The sequence below is a fragment of the Corvus moneduloides genome, chromosome W (genome assembly GCF_009650955.1).
Source record: "Corvus moneduloides isolate bCorMon1 chromosome W, bCorMon1.pri, whole genome shotgun sequence".
Lineage (NCBI taxonomy): Eukaryota > Metazoa > Chordata > Aves > Passeriformes > Corvidae > Corvus > Corvus moneduloides.
In genome coordinates this window covers 8,765,504-8,788,970 of record NC_045510.1, presented here as the reverse complement: position 1 = coordinate 8,788,970, position 23,467 = coordinate 8,765,504, and the positions used below count along the sequence as shown (strand labels likewise).

At 45.5% G+C, this 23,467-nt stretch overlaps 1 protein-coding gene across 3 annotated transcripts in view; it reads right to left on the bottom strand.

The window, feature by feature from the left end:
• LOC116437378 (kinesin-like protein KIF2A) overlaps positions 1-23,467 on the bottom strand; it is a 193,649-nt gene that overhangs the window by 72,503 nt on the left and 97,679 nt on the right. The gene's annotated exons all lie outside the window — the stretch shown is intronic.

Sequence of the window (23,467 nt, the reverse complement as noted above, 5' to 3'; positions counted from 1 at the left end):
TTCGTGGGGCTTGGCACCTAGCCAGCTTCAAACCACAACAGGCAAGTAAATAAAATACCATGTGAAAGCCACACCACTTGGACTCTTTTCAGAGTCTCCCTTGGGTGGGAATGTTTCCTGAGGTGCACGTCACAAAGTCTTGTTTGTCTCCCTTCTAAGCTGATATAAAATTAAACATCCTGACATAGGAGGGAAGTCCCCTGAATCTATATTCTGATATCCACTTCTTGTGGGTATTCAATCAGCTGGTAATTCAACTAAAATTAAATTGTTTGCAATTTAATACAAATCATCATTTTAAAAACAATTATTAACACAGACTGTTAAGCTGAAGTTAAGGTGCCATTGCTATGACTTCTTCAGTGAAATATCCAAAGCCAGAAAGCCCCCATAAAGTACAATAAAACCAGTAAACTTTCAGTAGAAATAAGGATTTTCCTTCTCAAATACATAGTGTATTGCATTTTTTAAATGCCATCTGCCATACTTTATGTCCTACACATGGTAGCGAGAAGCAGTTGGAAAAGCAGAGCAGCCATGCACTGACACAAAGGTGCATGTCACATTGATTTCACACCTGTGTTTTGCCCTAAGAGTACCAAATACTGGAGTTTCTAAAGAATATGAGTCCAATGGGACTGCTCCTCTAACACCCTCCTTTAATGAGCCATAGCACAAACAAGCAACCCCTTATTCCATCTCATTTGAGAGGGAAACAGAGGTGATACAGTAAAAAAGGAAACTGCAGCAGGCAAGAAAAGTCCCATAGAATAAGTAGAAGGCCTTTGCTCACTTTGTTCACTCTTGCTCTCTGACAATTCATGAAAGGTACTCTGGGAAGTGTACAGGTGGCATGAAAGACAAAAAACAAGTTCTATAACCAGAAAACAAGTTATATAACCAGCTTGTGGACACCTTGTGTTTGGGGTGTTGATTGGTTAGGGGTACACATGAACACTGCGTGATCAGAAAGCTGATTGGGTAAGAGAACAGGTGAACAGCAATACCTGCAGTGGCAGGCAGCCAATGCATGTTTGTTTTTCTTCACAAGAATGTAAACAGATAAGAGCTTAGCATCTGAATGCAGCATTAAAAGGCCTGGTATTTTTGCAATAAACAATTTCTCTCTGCGATTGCCAAAGGGAATCCGTGAGTCGTCATTTATCATTGCTACAAGAAACCTAAATAATGTTTTGTTATCTCCCCAAAAGAAAAAAATTGACATGTAAAGTTTTATACACCCAGCAAGAAGTATTTTTATTGCAACTGTACTTAATCCTTCCATGAACCCTCTGAAAACCACAGAATTTTAACTTGTTTGTAGCTTGTAGCCTGCAGCCCACACACACCCACAGAGACACCCACAAGTGTCTCTACCAGACCGCCCTTGGTCCCACCAAGCTCACCTGGGCACATGCCCATGCACCAACACAGCTCCCCAGCAGCTCTGCAGGACAAATGCTGTCTGGTAATTCTCACATCCACACACTATAGTGTGCACTTCCTCTTGTAGCACAGTCAGGCAAATCCACTCCTCCAGTGTCAGCCAGTCCCATCTGTCTGCCACCCCTGAGTCACCCCCCAGAGACCACACTTCAGCACCCATCCTGAGCCACTCCCCAGGAGTCCAAGGGCCTCATGCAACTCCAAAAGCACAAGCTGATTGCCCTGGAGCAGTCTGTGCATATGCTGCTGCTGCTAGGCATCTGCTTAGCAGTGAAACACAGCATGGTCTTTACACATCTGCTCTTGTTCTCCACCTTGCATCTTCTCCTCTCCTTTCCTAAGTTTCCCAACCTCACAAATCCACTCCAGTTTTCTCCTCCACTGATGGTTTCAAACTTCCGTTTCAGCCATTTCAGTCACAATTTGACAATTTTCCAAAGTTAATGTTTTTATACAGTCTAAGACTCTTAGGGCCTGCTGAGGGACAAAAAGGAAGAAAAGCCTTAACTGGTATCCCAAATTATCTCACCTAACAGTGCTAGTAACAGATGTATATTGTTAATATATTTTTTATTGCAAAGGCTGCCTAAACATTCACATCTAGTTAAAATTAAGCAAAAAGAGAGGCTACAGGGAAACATCATGGAAGGTAACAGTAAATTTGTGTACTCAAATATAACATGCAGAGAAGGAGACTAACAAACTCAGGCAAAGCATAGCACATGGGGGAACTTGCAGACCTGTGAGCACCCCTGGGGCAGCACTGCTTTCACATGACCAGCAACAGTACATAATATACACATTTTTAACCTCCACACTTCTTTCCTAAAGCATAAGAATCAGTCCACCACTAAATAAAATAAAAAAAAAAAAACAACAAAAAACCAAATTTCTCCCTTTGTTTCACTTGGTTCATTTCCTCTAGCATTTGCTAGGTTTTATTTCCCTGACCTGTATTTTGTCTGAGTAGATCCTTCCATTTGTGCTTCCTGAGCATCATTTTCCCAGGTGGCTCAGCTGTGTGCACTGCAGGGATGATCTGTATTTCTCACTGAAACATTGCCAGCAGAAGATGTGCAGGAAGGGATCACAGCCATATGCCCTCCCCTCCATACACAAGTATTCCTCCATTTCCTTTCATCCAAATGACATTGGGCAGGCACACATCCAACCCTTGGGACCATGCACAAATTCTGCTGGGGGCTAGGCTGAAGCAGACTCACTCAGCATGACATTCTCAAGCCACATTTCCTTGGACAAGCATTTTTGTGTAAGTTTTCTTTGTGCAAGGTCCTCAATACACCCTTTCATTAATTTTTCTGCATTTAATAACCTCTTGTGGCTTCATTTGGTGCAAGAACACTGTCGTAGAACTGTTTCGATTAACTATCTGGTCTTTTAGTAAACTAGCAACAGAAGACACTTTCTTCCTGTAGCAGTGCCACTTCTACAAACAGCATGCAGAGATGCAAGGACACAAAAATTTTTAGCACTGTGAGAAGTGGAAGACTCCTCAAGCTTACAGTGATATTAGCTTCTGCTACTGTTTTGAGGCTTGGCCCAGCTGTCAATCCAGAATCAAGAGAAAACTGAAATATTAAAAATGTACATTTAGAGAAACATATGCTATACAATGCTATAATAATTTTTGTATTTGGTTTGCATGGCCAAGCTTTGATAGTGGGGGGGATACAGGGGTGGCTTCTATGAGAAGCTGCCAGAAGCTTCCCCCATGCCCAGCAGAGCCAGTCCCTGGCAGCTTCAAAGACGGACGTGCCGCTGGCCAAGGCTGGGCCACTCAGAAATGGTAGTAATGCCTCTGTGATAACATATTTAAGAAGAAGAAAAAAGTATTGGGCAGTTGTAATTGTGGCCAGAGCAGGGTGAGAATATGTGAGAAGAACAACTTTGCAGATACCAAGGTCAGCGGAGGAGGCGGAGGAGGTGCTCAAGGCACCAGAGCTGGGATTCCTCTGCAGCCCGTGGTGAAGACCATGGTGAGGCAGCTGAGACCCTGCAGCCCATGGAAGACCACAAGGATGCAGAGATCTACCTGCAGTCCGTGGAGGAGACCTATAGATGCTGAGAAAGGCTGGCAGAGAAAATTTTCCAGTTTTTACAGCCGCCTGTGAAAGTCTCCTTTCTCATGCAAACTAGCTGGGAAAATGGTTTGCTGTTTTGTAAACTATATTGCAGGTGCAAGCTGTTTGTGTCTTGTTTTCCACACTGGCAAAAATATTTTGGAAATGGGTGTTATACCGTTCAGCCAATCACTCTGGGAGGTGGATGGTCAAGCACCCAATGATGTTATACCACTATTGCAAACAAAGCTATATAAATGAGTCTGTAATTAATTAAATAATCCAAATTTATCCTGGATTTGGATTCTGTGTCGTTCTTCACGCCATCCCTGCGGACAACAGCAACAGAGACCCATACCAGAGCAGGTTTCCTGGTAGGACTTGTGACCCCCTGGGATCCCACGCTGGAGCAGCCTGTCCCTGAAGGACTGCATCCTGTGGAAGAGTGACCCATGTTGCAGCAGTTCATGGAGAACAATCTCCTGTGGGAGAGACCCCATGGTTGAGCAGGGGAACGACTCATCTCCCTGAGCAGCAGGAGAAACAACAGGTGATGAACTGACCATAAGCCCTGATGACTTAGGTTTTAACTTTCATATTTTTCAAATCACTGTACTGCCTAGTGTGTAACTCTGAAGTTTCTTGTAGCCTGTTAATTTCTGCTCTCTCATGCTAGATAGACATAACAAAGCCTCTCCAGGCCTGCTCTCCAAGGACACTCAGACCGTCCTATATGGAGAGACAGTTGGGAAGTCGAGCAGAAAGTTCTGCAGAGTTGGTAAGCGATGTGGACATTTTAACCTTAGTGGGCCACAAGCCCTGGGAACAGCAAACAAGAAGAAAGTAGAAGGAACGTTATGTATTACATTGTGTCTTGCTTAAGAGAAATCATGCAAGACGGTAGTTAATCAATGTTGCTAGGAAACATGAATGTTGCGGTTTTTTACTAAGGTAGTAGAAAGAGTATATAAGCCATGCTGTAGAAACAATAAACGGCTTTTGCTTGCATCAAGCTGCGTCCCGTCTCTCAATTGCCGACAAATGGTGCTCCCGTGTGAGAAAGCGAAGATCCGCCTAATCTGAGTGGCTGACAGCATGCCCCACAGGATTTAAGTGCTGCTGAGAGGAAGCAGGAACTGGGCAGCAAAGAATCCCTCCAGGATAAGGAGGTGAGCTGTGGGGAACATGGGTTAACGGAATGTCTGCCCAAGAAAGAGACGTATTTGAACTAAATTACTAGATAAGCATGGCAAACTTCTGTCTTTGCATGACCTAAAAGTCATGCTGAAATGGACAGAAGCCAAGCTGCCCGGGGTTACCCCGTCTACAATTTTCACTAAAAAACTGTGCGACGAAGTGGGAGTCAAGTTATGGAATTGTGCTACAAAAGGGGATAAGGAGGTTGCAAATATGCTTCCCTCCTGGAGAGTGATTTATGAGACTATGATGGCTCAGGAGAAATCCCATGCCGAGGTTAAAGAGAATACATCTGGCTTTCCTTCTGCAGAGGATCCAGGATGCTTGATACAATCCTGTCGGGGTCTCCTCCCCCTGCCATGTAGTCCTGGGAGAGGGGCCCTGAGGGGAGGCACGGGGTTTCCCGAGCCCCTGGTCAGCCTCGTTCCCGATTGGTTGGTTTGTGTTTCCCTGCGCGGGCAAGGACCCTCGGTCCAGACTGTGAGAGTTCCTTGGCAGAGCCCCAGCCATGTGGCTGGAGAAATAAACATCTCTCTGAAACATCTACCAAGAATCTGTCTATATAATATTTCTTTTCCACGGCCTCCTGGTTTGGTGCATCGTGTTACAGTATCCCCGCTGTAACACAATCCGAGGGCAATGCACCTCCTCCTGCACAGCCCTCGACCCTCCCTCTTGTGGGCAAGCCAAAGGGGGGTCCCTTGCGATGTGTAAGGGCATTCGCCGTGGGGTACTGCCCTGATGACAGCAAGGAGGAGCAAGAAGATCCCTTTGATCCCAGATGACCCTGAGAGGGAACCGGACCTTTATTCCCCTGATCCCCATGACAATTGGGCTCATTTGAAATGGGAGGCATTGAAAGAAGGGGAACTGGACATTGCAGAGAAAATTGTGGCACCTGTCCTTTATCAGGGCAAAAACCAACAGAACCCGCAATGGGAGCCGATGTCTTTTTCGAGAATTAAAGAGCTCCGTTGGACCGTAACCGTGCGTGGTCTAAACTCTCCATACTTCGAGAGTTTGCTGTCTTCCATGTTTAATGCTTATGTTATGACCCCACATGATTTAAAATCGCTTGCTCAGCTCTTGCTAACCCCCACGCAATACTTTTTGTGGGAAACTGAGTGGTGAAAAGGATTACTAGCCCTCTGCTTTTTCAGCCTGTAAAGGCCCCTCCGGGGCCCTGGCAGTTTGCTTTGGCTGTGGCAAACCTGGTCACTTGAAAAAAGATTGCTTCGCCCTGAGTGGGACTAAACCTAAAACCCCTGCCGTGTGTCCCTGTTGTCATAAAGGCCGTCACTTTGCTAATCAATGTCATTCTAAGTATGATTTTGAAGGTTGCCCGATCCAGGGAAATCAGACCTGGAGCGCGGGACTGCTCCATGCGCAGACACAAATGCCTCAGCCGTCGCAGACACCCCAAGGAGGACTGCATCAAGTCTTCGCCCAGCAACTGCAGGCAGCGCCGGATTGGACCTGGCTACCTCAGTCACAGTAACGTTGTTAGACTCTATTTACTCCCTACAGGAATTTTTGGGCCCCCAGGACCCCAGAGAAGTGCCTTGCTGTTAGGGAGATCCTCAGCCACCCTTTCAGGACTTTTTGTTCTCCCCGGGGTTATTGACTCAGACTTTGTAGGAGAAATCAAAATCATGGCTTGGACCCCTTTCCCACCTTGTACAGTTCCTAAAGGAACCTGCATCGCACAGCTGATTCTTTTCCCACACCAATCGCAACCCCCTGTAGAGGAACACAAAGAAAGAGCAGGAGGATTTGGTTCCATGGGAACCCCGCAAATTTTATGGGTACAGGCCCTTTCGGACAGATGCCCTACGTGTAAATGTACCCTGTCGCTACGAGGACACCAAGTGATGCTTAGCAGTATTTTAGATACCAGGGCTGATGTGACTGTCATTTCTCAAGCCAAGTGGCCTCCTGCTTGGGCCCTCACAGAAGTACCCCAAGCCCTCACTGGGATTGGGGAAAGCAGTCATAGTTATCAAACTTGACCTCTAATTCAAGTGATGGGACCAGAGGGCCACACAGTTTCTATTAAACAGTTTGTTCTACCCATACCCATGGTGCTATGAGGCCGCAATTTACTTTCCCAATGGGGTCTAAAAATTCAGTCTGATTTTTGATGGGGACCATTGTGGTGTGCGACACCCTGAAATTAACCTGGAAAACCGAGAATCCTATTTGGGTGGATCAATGGTCCCTGTCACAAACCAAATTGCACACACTTACTGACCTTGTACAAGAACAGCTTCAAAAGGGGCACATTGTCCCTTCCACCAGTCCTTGGAATTCACCTGTGTTTGTTATTCAAAAACAAACTGGCAAGTGGTGCTTGCTCCATGACCTCCACAAAATTAATGCTGTTATGGAGGACATGGGAGCACTTCAACCTGGTCTCCCATCTCCTACCATGATCCCTCGAGACTGGCATTTGACAGTCATTGATTTAAAGGATTGCTTTTTTACCATTCCTTTGCATCCTGATGATGCTCCTAAATTTGCTTTTTCTGTCCCAAGCACTAACATGCAAGAACCCTTGCAAAGATATCATTGGGTTGTCCTACCACAGGGAATGAAGACTAGCCCTACTATTTGTCAGTGGTTTGTTGCAAGGGTCCTCAGTCCCATCTGCCAGAAAATGCCTGATGTTCTCCTGTATCATTACATGGATGACATTCTCATAGCAGCAGAGAAACAAGAGGTTATGGAGGAAGCCCTAGCCCTTGTCATTGATGCTGTAATTCAAGTGGGACTTTGTCTTGCTCCCAAAAAAATCCAGCCCCAACCCCTTTGGAAATACCTTGGCTGGCATATCAGGACCCAGACTATTGCCCCTCAACCTTTACAAATTCAATCAGATATTCGCACCTTACATGATGCCCAAAAACTTTTGGGAACCATTAATTGGGTTCGTCCTTTGTTAGGAATTTCCAATGTGGATTTGAGCTCTTTGTTTGCTTTGCTAAAAGGGGAACAAATCTTTTGTCACTTTGGCAACTTATATCCGAGGCTTCCCAAGCACTGCAACAAGTAGCTGATGCTATTTCAAACTGCCAAATGGCCCGATGGGCCCTTGAGTTACCTTTTTGCTTAATAATTCTTAACCCAGCTAAGCAACCCCATGCTTTGATTTATCAGTGGGATACTAATGCGCCAGACCCTTTGCTGATTATAGAATGGATTTTTTGTCACACCATATGTCTAAGACCATAAGCACTCAACATGAAATGATTGCTTTGTGCCACTGATCCGTGCCGTAAATCAAATCCCTCCTGATGGGAGAGAATATTTTAAAGTCCTTGCAAGGAGTTTCAAAAGAATAAACCCAGACTTTTCCTTGAGTTTCAATGCTGCCAGATAGTTGTTTATTAAGTCTTATCAGAGAAACAGAGCCACCAGCGTGACCCAGGTTCAACACAGAGCACAGAAAGCAGGAGAGAAGTCCCATTATCAAGATTTACACAGCCTTTTAAAGATAATTAAACCAATGGTTACTAGAAACGTACATTATTTTTACTTTTCTACCAATTATTCAGTAACACAGCCAGGAACTGCCGAATTCTTTGTCCAATCATCCCAAATTACTTTTACTGCAGAATATGAAGAAGAAGAAGAAGAAGAAGAAGAAGAAGAAGAAGAAGAAGGAGAAGGAGAAGGAGAAGGAGAAGGAGAAGGAGAAGGAGAAGGAGAAGGAGAAGGAGAAGGAGAAGGAGAAGAAGAAGAAGAAGAAGAAGGAGGAGGAGGAGGAGGAGGAGGAGGAGGAGGAGGAGGAGGTGGTTTAGAGAACAACAACAATCCTCCATTATGGTATTTTTTACTCTTATCTATATACTATAAAGAGAAGCCTAAAACCTCTAAATTTTTCACCCTGTGACAATCTTACATAGTAGTCTATCACCTAATTCACACCATTGTATTTCCTAGTTCTTGTCTGATTGTAGGCAGTTTTTTCCAAGGTTGGAGGTTAAAACAGTGTTGTTCAGGGGGGTAAAAACCCTTAAAAACAGGCAGAGAAATATTCTCGGCACTCTGGGTTCCTACAGCTTTGCTCATTGTAAAAGCCTGACAAAGATTAACCACACTTGCAGCTGTGGATTTTTGTTTGATCTGTTTACCTATTATTTCTGTTTATTTGCAGTGGTTGTTGCAGCACTCCAAAATGTTTCAAATGGCCCTGGCTGATTTTTCTGGACAACTTTCTACACATCCCCCAAAGCACAAGCTAGTGGCAGCCAGTTTTAATCTCCTAATGTGACCCAAAAGAAGCGAAATTCTCTTGCGTGCTTTAACTGTCTTTACAGACGGATCTGGCTGCATGCATAAATCAGTGATACTTTGGTGGGACACAGAATCCGACTGGTGGGATTCAGATGTTGCCACTGTTTCAGGTTCTCCTCAAACTGTTGAATTGGCAGCTGTTGTGCGAGCCTTTCAGCGATGGCCTATCCCTTTTAATTTAATTACAGATTCTGCTTATGTTGCAGGGATAGTTGAGAGGGCTGAAGCTGCGGTACTGAAGGAAGTGTCTAATGCAGAATTGTTTCAATGGTTACAACAACTTGTTTTCCTTTTAGATTCTAGGCAACAGCCTTACTTTGTAATGTATGTTCGTTCTCACACTACTTTGCACGGTTTTATCGCAGAAGGAAATTGCCAGGCAGACTTACTTACTTTACCTGTTCAAGTATTGCCTGACCGATTTGCCCAAGCAAACCTTAGCCATTCTTTTTTTCATCAGAATGCTGCCGTGCTGGCACAAGCTTTTGATTTGACTAATTGCCAAGCCTCCAGCATTGTTGCTGTATGCCCTGACTGCCAGAGGCACTCCTTTCCCTCTGTTGCAGGAGGTGTTAACCCTAGAGGACTCCAAAGCCTTCAATTATGGCCAATGAACGTCACTCATTTTTCAGAATTTGGTCGCCTCAAATACATCCACTCCTCCATAAACACCTTTTCAGGCACTTTATTTGCATCCTGTCATACAGGAGAAGCGGCAAAAGACGTTCGCCGCCATTTTGCGAGTGCTTTTGCAGTACTAGGCATTCCCTTGCAAGTCAAAACTGACAATGGCTCAGCATATACTTCCCGGAGTGTTGCAAATTTCCTTGCCCTATGGGGAGTAACGCATGTCATGGGGATTCCCTTTGCTCCAAGGGGCCAATCTATAATTGAAAGGGCCCATGCTTCACTTAAGCATCTTTTGCTACAACAGAAAGGGGGAATGGGGAATGCCACCTCAGCCGAGCAATTACAGAAGACATTGTATTTTTACTTTTCCCTGAAGCATCGGTAAAAATGGTTATCGCATCGAGGGGTTTTCTACTTTGAATCTCTCGAGGGATGAAAGAGAATGGCAGATTAAACGTGTTATCTTTTGGGTAATGATTGGAGATTTGGCCTAACTATCTAATGCAAATTGTAAATTTATGTTATTTTGGAGTAGGTGATCTAATGCGTCAGTTGTTACAGGTAAGTAGATGCATGCAAAGTCACATCCTGCCAGGGTGCGGAGCCTTGCTCTACCCTTCATGATAATTTTTGCCATTAGTTCTTGTGGCTGTGTGATGGTTTTAGGAGGTTGGAGTGGAAGGAATACCCATTCAATTATGATGAGGGGCTCCTTCTGCTCTTTGTCCCACTGAAATATGAGGCCATGAAAGCGTGGTACCTTCCCTAGAATGACAAGCTTAAAGGGTAGGGAGGGCTGATACCTGTGTGCTTGTCTGGTGGAAATGAGCTCTTGTATCTTTTTGAGAGACTGCCTTGCCTCTTCTGTCAGGGATCCAGGGAATGCTTGACTGCCTTCCCCTTTTAATAGGTTTGCAATAGGAGCTACAGCCTCTGTGGTGAGTCCTAACCAGGACCTTAAATGCTTCAGTGTCCCACAGATCTGTTGCACTTCCTCTAGTGTTTTTGGGTTATTATTAATGGTGACGGGTGTTGGGGTGATAGAGGTTTCTGTGATTTTGAGTCCGAGGTATTTCCAAGGGCTTGTTCTCTGCATTTTTTCAGGTTGTAATTCAAAGCCCTTGGCCTCTAGGGCCTCAATCACCATGTTAAGTGTCTGCTCGAGATACTGATTATTGGGAGCACACACCAGCACATCATCCATGTAATGCAGGATGATGGCTTTCTCTGCTTTGGCACGGATGGGAGATAGAATTTTAGCAACATACTCTTGGCAGAGAGTTGGGGAACTTTTCATACCTTGGGGAAGCACAAGCCAATGGTAACGTTCCATGGGAGTTTCACGATTAAGAGATGGTACAGAAAATGCAAATCGAGGGGCATCTGCAGGGTGGAGTGGAATATGAAAGAAACAATCTTTAATGTCAAGAACAGCTAAATGCCAGTGTTGTGGGAGCATTGAAGGTGATGGCATACCTGGTTGAAGGGGTCCCATGTCTTCAATAACCTTATTAATTTCCCTAAGATCTTGGAGTAGCCTATATTTGTTCTTTCCTGGTTTTTGTATTACAAACACAGGTGTGTTCCATGGGCTGTTAGTTGGAACTATATTTCCTTTAGCCAATTGTTCAGCTACTAATGTTTTGAGTGCCTCTAAGTTTTCTTTTTTTAACGACCACTGGTTAACCCACACTGGTCCATCTGTTTTCCAAGTTAATTTCTGTGGATGGCACTCTGCTCCAGCGGCCTGCAAGGGAAAATTTTGATGTCTAGGGGTGATATCAATTTTTGTTCCCCACTGAGACATGGCATCCCTTCCCCACAGGGTGAATTTGGTGTCTAGGACATATGGACGAAGTGTCGCTATTTGTCCTTCAGGACCTTCAATTTGGATGGTGTGTTTGGATTGCTTTGCAATTTGGGTACCTCCAATCCCTTGTATGATGCCCTGAGATTGCAATTCCCATTGCACAGGCCACTTATCAAATGGAATGACAGACACATCAGCACTTGTGTAGATCATTCCCATTATACTGATTTTATGTGATTTGTAACGGAGCTTACATTCTATTACAGGTTTGTCGTTTCCCAAAACTTCAGTCCAACAGATGGCTGGGATATGACCATCTGTGGGCAGGTATTTGGGCAGTGGAATGGCCTGTGCAATGACTTGACCCTTTGGCATAAAGTACGGTGGATATATACATTGTACAATTAGGTTAGAACACCCGTTCTGATCCACTTTCATAAGTGTAGGTGTAACCTCTATCCCAGCAGGTGTTTCCCGAGTGTCCCCAATAACAAAAAGGTATGTAAATTCTGGCATGTGGTCCACGTTCTGGAATGAGATGGGTATTACAGTCTGTTTGTTGTTGTTGAAATGGTGTGCGTTATCACAGGTTACCTTAAACCTGAGTCCAGAAGTCCAAGTTGCTTTGTCTGCAGCCCTATTTTTGTCTGAATGCGGAGCTGTTAGGACGCATTGAGTCGCTAGTTTCCCTGCTGTTGACCTGGGGAAACAGTCTTTGAAGAGTTTTTATCAGCAGTTATAATTGCTCTGCAATTGCGAGCTACATGTCCCTTTTCCTGACAATGATAGCATACAAAGTTACTACGCGATTGAGTTTCTCCTGTACCCATAACATTGTCTACAGTCTCCCCAGCCATCCCCACTTTTTTCAAAAAGGGAGCAGCTGTGTTCAGTTGCACCTTCTTTGTACAGACTTCGAGGATGGATTCAACGGTAGGAGGAGGATGTAGAGGGAGAGTGAGAATGACTTGTTTGCAAGTATCATTCGTATTAACTTGGAGAAGTTCGAGTAGGAGCGCTTGTTGGAGGTCAGGATTACGGACCTGGGAAGAGACAGCTTCATACTAATGGTTATAAAAGTGAATAATATTTTCATTTGGCAATTGCTTGAGGGTGGTATAATGAGAGTTAGGAGTTTGAGATGGTAGTAATGTTAAGGCCTTTTCAGCAGCACGTGTGATTTCAGTAAGAACTGGACGAGGGATAAGCATTGCTTGTTTTTGAGGATTTGCCATATTATTGTCACCAGATAAAAGGTCTAAAGTGATATAATTATTCTCTAAGTCCAGGTAATTATCTGGAGTTTGCCACAAAATTTTTAATAAATCAGATAAAATTATTTTCCATTGCTTTTTCCACATCATAAAATCACCAGGTGTGAGAAGGGTTTGCATCAATGTAAGTAAATCATGAGGTACAAGTAAGTGACTTGCAAAAGTAGCACTTAAAAGGCTCTTGAAATAATTACTCTGCATTCCAAACTCCTTAATTGCCTTGCACAAATCCTTAATATTATAATAAGGAAAGGGTTTCCAGTCAGGGTTCGCTCCATTGCTAGTACGAGAGAGTGTAGTAGAAGCAGTTGGAGTTACTTCCTGGTAGCAATGGGTTCCCGGATTCAGCGGGGCAGTCACAGGATTGTGGGAACCTGGGGCGGGACAATGGGAAGCAGGGGCGGGGAGTGGAGGGACAGGGGCGGGGAGTGGAGGCGGGGACATGGCCAGAGGAGGGGAGGGGTTGGGGGCGGGGTTGTGGAAGGCAGGGGCGGTACTTGAGCCATGGGCGGGAACAGAGGGAGGGGTGAAACACGACGCTGTGGGGGCGGGGTTAGGGTCGGGGTCAGGTTGTAACACAGGAGTGGGAGGGGATGGGGACAAGAAGGGATTTGTGGGGTGGGGGAGAAAGGGATTGTGGGAGGTGTAGTTTGGAGAGGAAGGAACATTGCGTCCGCCATTACTGGAGACAAACAAACTGGGAGAAAAGCGGTTGGGGGGAGGGGTTTTTTCCCAGGCTGCGTGCACATGGCAATGGCTGTCCCTGGGAACAAAGAGATCAGGGGAGAAGGGGTTTTTTCGCGCGCTTGAAACATGAGGGCTAGAAACTGGGGAAAAGGGAGTGGAGAAAAGGGGTTGGGAAGGTCCTGGGACAGGATCCGGATTCCCATCCAAGGCAGGGTGCTGAGGAAACACGGGTGAGCCAGGAGGACGATAGCTCTCCTGTGCTGAGAAGCAGTCTGCTCTAGCTGTGTTTTCCAGCGTAGGGGAAGAGGGGTCCGGGACACAGGGGTTGGAAGAGGGTATAAGGGAATTAACAGGGGGGTTTTGCAGTGGCTTTTCATGTACTGCTTTTTGTCCGGCAAAGTATAACTTAGTAACAGGAGAGGAAAGAATTTTGAAACTGTTTCGTCTCCTGCACGCCTAAGAGAGGAGAGTTTTCTCCCCACCTTATCCCAAAATTCAGCAGATCTTATGTCCTCGGAGGTCAGATTAGGAAAGTACTGAAAAAGCCATTGTACAAAAGATTGAACTAGATTTTTAGGGTATTTATGCCCAGTTAAAGAAAGGTAGCTTTGAACTTGGTGGTATATTTCTCTATGGTGTGCAGAAACTTCAGATCCCATTATGAATGCACCACCAAACCTCAACCCCTTACTCGCCAAAAAGGAGGAAAAAAAAGAGAAAGTTTACACCGGCACCAGCTTAAGACAGGAGCCCCTAAACCAGCAGGGAAATACTCACCAGAATTCTGGATTTATCACAGGAAAGCAGGTCCGGAGAAAAAACATGCGAGAAGGGTCTTCTGCTTTCCAGCCGTTCCCTCGCCACGTGGTGTGGGGGAGGGTACAGGCTGAGGCTCTGGGCTCACTGTTACACAAAAAGTAACAGCTCGCTACACAGAGCTGGCACAGCAGGACGTGCAGAGATAACTCCAGCAGACACACAGCTGCCGGGACACCCTGAAAGTCTTTCAGAACTGGAGAGATAGCACGTTGGGCGCCAAATGTGGAAGGTATCTTTTCAGCTTTATACCGGCTAGCGCTTGTATTTCAATGCCTTAGAAAGCCTCGAGCAGCCTTGAAAGGTAGCACTTTAGTAGCTTTAAAATCGGTACCTGAATCAGCTGCAGAGCAAATACCATCAGCAGAAGCAAAGAGGGAGAAATATAGCTCCCTGCCTGCTCAATTCCCTGCAGTTAGAAGCTTTCAAATGAGACAGACAACCAGAGATGTTCACAGGAAAGTAGCTGAGCTGAGAGAGAGGGCAGAGCCTCCCCTCGACCATCTTTTATTAGGAGAAGGGGAAAGGGGAGGACTGGGGGTGGACCCGGGGTGACCGGCCAATCAGACACTGCTAAAGAGTCTGAGTTACATTTGGTTTTGCCCGCGCTTAGAACAAAGGAGCTCGGAGCACATGGGCAGGAGCACGTGTCTTTTGGAGGGGGAGGGGAAGCTTAGAACCGGCAGCAACATTTTTAATTTTTTAAATTACTCATTAATGGATCCTAACCCTCCAATTGTAAGGCACTTTAGCAATAATTCTCAACTAGAAGTCAAGCAAGGCCCCAGTGCTTATTAAAGATCCAGAATCAGGTAAGGTTGTGGGACCATACCCCCTTGTCACATGGGGAAGAGGTTATGCTTGTGTCTCCACAGAGAACGGTCCGAGGTGGATCCCAGCAAAGAGTGTGAGACCATTCTGAGAATCCGTGAACATCTCTCCTACATCGGATCCTGACTACCCTCGCTTTGGCGCTTCATCCCTGGCTTTGCTTTTTTAGACCATCAAGCCCTCCAAAGCAGTGTCACTAAATTGAAAGTTGTTATCAATGGAGACTGGTTTGAGCAACTGTTTGGAGGGTGGGGACTTGCTGGCTGGCTTAAAAGCTTGTTTAAAAAAGGAATCTATGTTTTTGGTATGTTGTTGCTATTAATGATTTGCTTGCCGTGTATTTTGTAATGTGTTCAAAAATTGTTAGACAAGTCTATGAAAAGGATTTTAATAATAGAACAGAAAGGAGGAGATATGGAGAGACAGTTGGGAAGTCAAGCAGAAAGTTCTGCAGAGTTGATAAGCGATGTGGACATTTTAACCTTAGTGGGCCACAAGCCCTGGGAACAGCAAACAAGAACTTGAAGAAAGTAGAAGGAATGTTATGTATTACATTGTGTCTTGTTTAAGAGAAATCATGCAAAATGGCAGTTAATCAATGTTGCTAGGAAACATGAATGTTGCAGTTTTTTACTAAGGTAGTAGAAAGAGTATATAAGCCATGCTGTAGAAACAATAAACGGCTTTTGCTTGCATCAAGCTGCGTCCCGTCTCTCAATCGCTGACAGTCCTAGGCCCAAAATGTGTAAACCAAAGCCTCTAAAGGGGGGCCAAGCTTGTGGAAACTACATCATTAACTGAAGCTTTAATTGGAGAATTAACCCTGATGTGCAAATGAACCAAACTTATAAAAGTGTGAAGAACTTGTGACCTGTCGTCCATCTTGGGGTCCATCTTGGCAATAGCCTCTGGCTCCCCAAGGTGTACCTTTGAAGGCCTTTCAAATAAATACCTATCTTTATTCCCTTATTCTTGTCCAGTCTCTGTTTTTAGGTGGCGTCTTCAGGCATCAGTTCTTTGGCACCCCAGATGGGACAACGAGGCTTCTGAAAATCCTCTGGGACTCAGAAAGATCCAGCTCAGCTTCTCCCCCCCCACCTGCTGGCACCCGGGGGGGGGAGGGGGGTAGTTACTACAGTCCAGGAGGAAGAGGAGCCCTCAAGAGCCCAGAAAACTCTACAGATTCAGCACAGAGGCACGTAAGTGAATAAAGGTGGTATTCTGTTAGCACCTGTGTTGGGTGTTAAGCGATCTCTTACAGTTTGTTTAGGGACTCGGGAGAGTCCAAGGAGGGTTTCATTTGGTGTTTCCCCCTTTTGTTAGCTTGTCAGCTCGTAAGAGCTTGTCAGGGAACTCGTGAGAATTCCAGGGAAATTAGTTTGATTTTCTCTGTTAGTTTGTTGCTAGCTTATGTAAGCCAACACCCTTTGGCATACAGCCAGGTGGCACAGCAGCTTGGAGGCTTGGAACCTGCTTCCAGCCACAATTTGAAACCCTAGGGGTTGTGAGTTTGATCCTTACCTCTTCTAGTTTTCTTTCTTGGCTTATTAGTGTGTATTTAGATTGCTTTGCTTTATTTCTGTGAACTTCTCTGTTTATAAGCATAAAACCATGGGCTGTAATATTTCTCGTATGGGGAATGAAATACCACAGAACTCGCCTTTGAGTTTAGTATTAGAAAACTGGCAAAAATTGACTGGCAATGATAAAGCCCTTACAAAACTGGAATTATTTCGGTTTTCTAAATTAATATGGCCACCTTATGAATTAGACAATGTTCAGTCTTGGCCGGAATTTGGCAGCCTAGATAAAAAATTATTATAGAGTTTAATATCATATCTCCAAGAAGATCACTGTTTCTTAGAACTAGATTATGTGAAGCTCTTCTTGGTTGTATCCAAGTTACAAAGATCTAAAAGAGAACACATACTGCTTTTAAAGATAAAAGAGAAAAAGGATAGGAAGTCCACATTGTACCTGCTGGAGGGAGGTAGGGAGGAAGTAAAAATGGATTTGATAGCTCCTGCCTTGAGGCTGGGGCCCTCCGCAGCCCCAGTGCACCCTACTCTGCCTCCGCCTCCCCCTCCTCCTTTTCTTCCTTTTCCGCCCTTCCGGCCTCCTTCTCAGCTGTCCAGGGTCCCAGCGGTCACAGGGACGAGGGCAGCTGGGGGAGGGGAGGCAGCTTTAGATGGCTCCCTGCCAGTGAAAAAGGAGGAGGTGGAGGAAGCCCCACCCCCTCCTCCGCTGCCGCCGGCGGCCCCAGCCCTGGCCCCTCCACTGCCCGGGACCCCGGCGGCAGTTTCACTGCCGCCGATGGGGGGGGAGGGTGGCCCTGGCCATGGCAGTCCTGGTTAGTGCATGCATCCTCCTCAGTTCCCGGTTGGATGCCGCCCTTGTCTCTCTTCTCCCCCTTTCCTCCAGTCGCTCCTGGGTGGGAGGAACCGAGGGGAGGAGACAGCCAGTGTGTACAGCCCACAGAACCGCCCTTAGAGGTGGAGCTGGTGATGCCTTAGGTTTTAACTTTTATATTTTTCAAATCCTGTACTGCCCAGTGTGTAACTCTGAAGTTTCTTGTAGCCTGTTAATTTCTGCTCTCTTGTGCTAGGTAGACATAACAAAGCCTCTCCAGGCCTGCTCTTCAAGGACACCCAGACCGTCCTAGGCCCAAAAAGTATAAACCAAAAGGTCACTAAAGGGGGGCAAGTGGAGAGGAATTACATCATTAACTGAAGCTTTAATTGGAGAATTAACCCTGATATGCAAATGAAGCAAACTCATAAAAGTGTGAAGAACTCATGACCTGTCGTCCATCTTGGGGTCCATCTTGGCAGTAGTCTCTGGCTCCCCAGGGTGTACCTTTGAAGGCCTTTCAAATAAATACCTCCTTTATTCCCTTACTCCTGTCTAGTCTCTGTTTCTAGGAGGTCTCTCAAGGCATCACCAGGAGGCAGGGCTTTCCACCAGGGCAGGGAGGGAACCTCCCACGGGGGGTGGCGTTCCTCCCTATCCCAGGCCTCCGAGTCTCCATGACAATGTCGAGTGTTCTGAGTGGCTGGCTCAGAAGATGATGTCATCAAAGCCAGCCGGCCCAGGGACACTGTCCAACCCCTGCAACGAAGTAGGTCCCTGTCAATGACACCAGGTACCAGAACTGTCTGGGGCAGACCTGACACAGCTGATTCCAAGGAATCAGAGAGTTCTCACTCAAGTAGCTCCTCTGAAGGGGAAGATGAGATAGCTGCTTTAAGCAGGCGAAAGAGGAGAAAGATAACCAGAAAAGCTATAAGTGAGCAGAGCCCAATTGCTAAATGGACCAGATTGAAAAGGGAGACAGTTTTACAAGCCCCTCTGAGACAGGCTGTTGGTAATCAAGGGCCAATCTATGTGAAGGTTCCATACTCCCTCATAGAGTTAGAACAATGGAAGAGTAAAGTGGGAAAATATAAAGGAAATCCAGACAAAGTGGCTACTTTGGTTCAAAGAGCAATTAACACAGAACCCTGACTGGAGTGATTTGGCAGCTATGATGGACATATTGCTTGATCCCACTGAGATACAGATGGTTTATAAAGCTATTACAGACTCTGTGGAATCAAGCATAGATAACGGGACGCTACAAGGTACGGTCGCAGAAATTTTTCCAATTGATGATCCAGGGCAGGACCCAAATGTGCCAGCACAAATGCGAAGATTAAAATGGTATCAAGATCTCATAGTATATGGGTTAAAGCATGGTGTTCCTAAAGCTCTTAACTGGGCAAAGCTTCACAAAGTGAAGCAAGATTCTAATGAATCTCCTACTGATTTTTTGAATAGGTTAAGAGAAGCTGCTATCAAATACACAAATCTAGATCCTCATTCAACCGAGGGGAAAACACACCTAGTTTATTAGTTTGTAGGTCAGACTACAAATGATATAAGAAGAAAGCCCCAAAAGTTAGAAGGGACTCAGGACTTAAGTAAATTGTTAGAAGTAGCCTGGAAAGTGAACCAGAACAAAGACTGTCTTGGTTTGAAAGACAGGTGTCTGCTAAGGAAGGCAGGAGCCTCCCTTGGAATGGCAGATGCAACCCCTCTTCCCTCCAAATTATTATAATTTTGAAATCGGGGGCTTTCAGGCAAAGATATGGGAAATAGGAATAACAGTTATTTACTTATATATATATATATATAAATATATATACATAAAACAAGGCAGGAAAAAAAAAAGAACAAAACTGATTTAAACTGACAGTCAGATACGACCTGTTAGTCAGGGTAGCAGTAGCAGTCTGATAAGGTGGTGGCTGCAGTCCTCCTGAAAGATCTGGTCTTCCTCAGAAGGTCCAGTGGTAGGTATATAGCTCTTGTCCTCTGGAAAATCCAGTGGGAAAAGGCTGCTTGTGGTCTTCAAAAATCGCAGTCTATATCCAGGATGGGATGCTTGGTTTCTCCCTCTGGGTGGAGCATCTCACAGTGGAGTGATGAGTCATGAGATAAGGCACTGATGGGCCATTAACAGGACATAGTCTTGAGGGAGGAGGCAGGGAGCACTGCCCCACCTGGTTTTAACAGCTCATGAAGATGGTGATAGAATACATGCTTGTGGGCACATCTTACATTGCAACCTAGGACAAGACCCAAGTGACAAAGGTAAACACTGTCCTAGCAAGAAGGGTAGTCAGGAAAAGTCATCTAGGAAAGCTTCTTCCCCTATGGACAAGTATGTGTGCGCTTATTGCAAGAAGAAAGGACATTAGAAAGCAGACTGTCCAATGTTGAAGAAGAAACCCCCAGTTCCCCAACTCACAGTGGGACAAGACTCATATTCAGAATGATGGGGACCAAAGGCGTCTCCCCCAGCAGAGCCTTTGGTTATAGCCAAGCTGGGGAAAGATGATATAGAATTTCTGATAGACACCGGCGTGGCGTATTCTGTGTTAAATACTGTAGAAGGGAAACTGAGTCATGAAACTGTTCATGTGGTTGGGGCAACAGGGGTAACTGAAACATGACCTTTCTTCTAACCTTTGAAATTTAAACTGGGGAAGCACTGGGTAACTCATCAATTCCTTCATATGCCTAACTCCCCTAAAGCATTGCTGGGGAGGGATTTGTTGGAGAAGTTGGAAGCCGAAATTAAATTTAAGAAAGGGAAGGGCATACGAGTTATAATTCCATAAACTAAATTTGTTGAAGTTGCTGCACTTTTTATGCAGGGCAGATGTGGTGAAATCCCCATTGAAGTTTAAAATGCTGTCAATCCAGTTGTGTGGGCCAGTGATGTTCCAGGAAGATCCAAACAGGCAGAACCAGTGAGCATTGCACTCAAACCAGGAGCCACACCAGTAAGGCAAAAACAATATCCTTTAAAATTAGAAAGTTGCAAAGGACTGGCACCTATAATTGAAAAATTCCTCCACCATGGGTTATTAGTGCAATGTGAGTCCAGGTATAACATGCCCATCCTTTCAGTAAAGAAAGCTGATGGTAAGAGCTATCGGTTAGTCCACGATTTGAGGGCAATTAACAAAATTACAGAGGACATACACCCAGTGGTAGCAAACCCTTATACACTTTTGACCAAGCTGACAGATGAATTAGGGTGGTTTACTGTTGTAGAACTGAAAGATGCCTTTTTCTGCATTCCTGTGCATAAAAACAGCCAGGAGCTTTTTGCTTTTGAGTGGGAAAATCCCGAAACAGGGAGGAAAAGCCAGCTTACTTGGACAGTCCTACCCCAGGGTTTCAAGAATAGCCTGACAATATTTGGAAACCAGATAGCAAAGGAATTGGAAGATTGGAGGAGACAAGAGCCAGGAGGGGTTATTCTTCAATATGTTGATGACATCTTGTTTGCAGCTAAAACCAGAGATGATTATATCCAATTCAGTGTAAGCTTGTGTTGGGGTTTTAGTTTAGTCCTAGTTTTTTTTCCTGTTAAAGGAATTTTTTCCCATATGCATGTTGCTAGGGGGCAAATGGCTGTATTTAAGAAAGACAAAAGAGCTGCCCATTGGGGGTGGGTGGGCCTGGCTACTCCTTTGTTTTCACCTGGGTGTGGGGTCAGTTCGCTCTCAGAGTTCAGGGAGAGAAGCTGCAGAGAAAGGAGCTGCTGGTTCTTTTTTTTCGGTCGTTTTTCTTTCTGCGGGAAACAATGCCGGGATCCCAAAGCCACTTTCCCTGCCCTGCTGGAGGCCGGGCTGTGGCTGCCCTGCCCCGCTGCTGCTTCGAGCCTTCGCTACACTGTAGCTGTGCTTGACCTGCCTAGACCTCTGGGGGGTTCCCCATTTGGATACATCTCGTCTGTCCTCTGGGATTTGTGCTCATCCCTGCCGCTCCAGCCTGCCGCTCCAGCCTGCTGTTCCGGAGAGTCTGGCTGGACACCGGGGCCAGCTGCCCAGCGGTTTGTGAAGCTTTTGTTCGATCCTTCCCTGGGATCCTAGGCCACCGGTGCTGCGTGCTCCCCGAGCTCGCTCCGGAGCGCCCCCTGCAGCCGCGGGGGGACCATCGCACCTGCCCTGCTCACCGGGAGCCGCCAGCGCCCCTGCTGGCTGCGAGCAGAGCTGCACCCGAGGGGAAAGGACCTGACAGCCAAGAAGGCTGGGACTGGGTTTGTGATTGTTCGCTGTTACTGCCATAGTTATTGTTGTTTTGTTTGACTGGTTATATATATAATAGTAAAGAACTGTTATTCCTATTTTCCCACATCTTTGCCTAAAGGCCCTTGATTTCAAAATTATAATAACTCAGAGGGAAAGGGGTTACATCTGCCACTTCAAGGGAGGCTTCTGCCTTCCTTAGCAGACACCTGTCTTTCAAAACCAAGACAGCTTGTTAAAGTTTTTGGGACTGAGTGGATACAGTTTCCAAAGACAAAGCACAGATCACCAAGGAAGCAGTAGTTTACTTGGGACTTGAGATCTTCCGTGGATACCGACAGCTCAGCAAAGAACGGAAAAAAGCTATCTGCTGACTTCCGGAGCCACACACAAGAGAGATGCAAGCTTTCCTGGGAATGGTATGTTGGTGTTGTTTGTGGATAGCAAATTATGGACTGTTAGTAAAACCCCTATATAGGGCAATAAAAGAAGCCGAAAATGGCATTATAATTTGGACTGAAAGTACAAGGGCTGCATTTAAACAGCTGAAACACTCTCTAATGTCAGCTCCAGCACTGGGCTTACCAGACTTGACTAAGCCTTTTGAACTTTTTACACGAGAGACTCAGTGTGGCATTGGGAATACTAGCACAGCGCCTCAGAGACCAACGGAGGGCTGTGGCCTACTTTTCCAAACAGCTAGACAATGGTAGCCATGGGTGGCCTGTGTGTTTGAAGGCCATGGCAGCTACTGTCATCCTTATTCAAGAGGCCTGGAAACTCACCCTTGGACAACACACTGTAGTGTATGTGCCACATGCAGTAGCAGCAGTACTGGAACAGAAAGGAGGACATTGGCTGTCCGGCAACTGAATGCCTAAATATCAATCACTGCTGTTAGAACAGGATGATGTTACCCTGAAAACAACTTCTGTTGTTAACCCTGCCATGTTTCTGTCCTCTACCTTAACTGACGATGTGCCTGAGCATGACTGTTTGCAGACAATCAAGGAGGACTATTCCAGCAGACTAGACCTGAAGGACATGCCCCTAGAAAATCCAGACTGGGAGCTGTTTACAGATGGGAGCAGCTTCATGAGAAATGGTAAACGAATGACAGGTTATGCAGTAACCACCCAGGACAAGGTGATTGAGGCGAAGGCCCTGCCGGCAGATGTGTCATCGCAGAAAGCTGAACTGATTGCACTGACAAGGGCCCTAGACCTGAGTGAAGGAAAGGAGGTAAATATATGGACTGACTCTAAATATGCATTTAGTGTTGTCCACACCCATGGAGCCATCTGGAAGGAGAGAGGACTGTTGAACGCTCAAGGTAACCAGATCAAACACGCTGAACAAATCCTTGCCCTCTTGGAGAGCATCAGAAAACCCACAGAAGTAGCCATCATGCATTGTAGGGGTCACCAGAAAGGGAAAACCACTCCAGAATTAGGAAATCGCTTTGCTGATAAAACAGCAAGAGGGGCTGCAGAAAAAGGTATTCTTGCAGTAATTCCACAAAAAGAGATTGATTTGTCAGGGTTCACCCCAAAATATGATCAGGCTGACCACAAGTTAATTAAGTTTCTTAAGGCGGTGATCACAGAAGATGGATGGGCTGTTACACCTGCAAATCAGGTTGTAGTCCCATCTCTAATTCTTCGAGAGCTAGCTCAAAGAGAACATGAAAGCACACATTTGGGGGTTGAGAATCTTTTAAAACATCTAAAAAAGGTAGTAATAGGAAAGGGAATGACAGATCTTGTACAATCAGTAGTGAGCATGTGTGAAATCTGCTGCAAAAACAATCCTGATGCG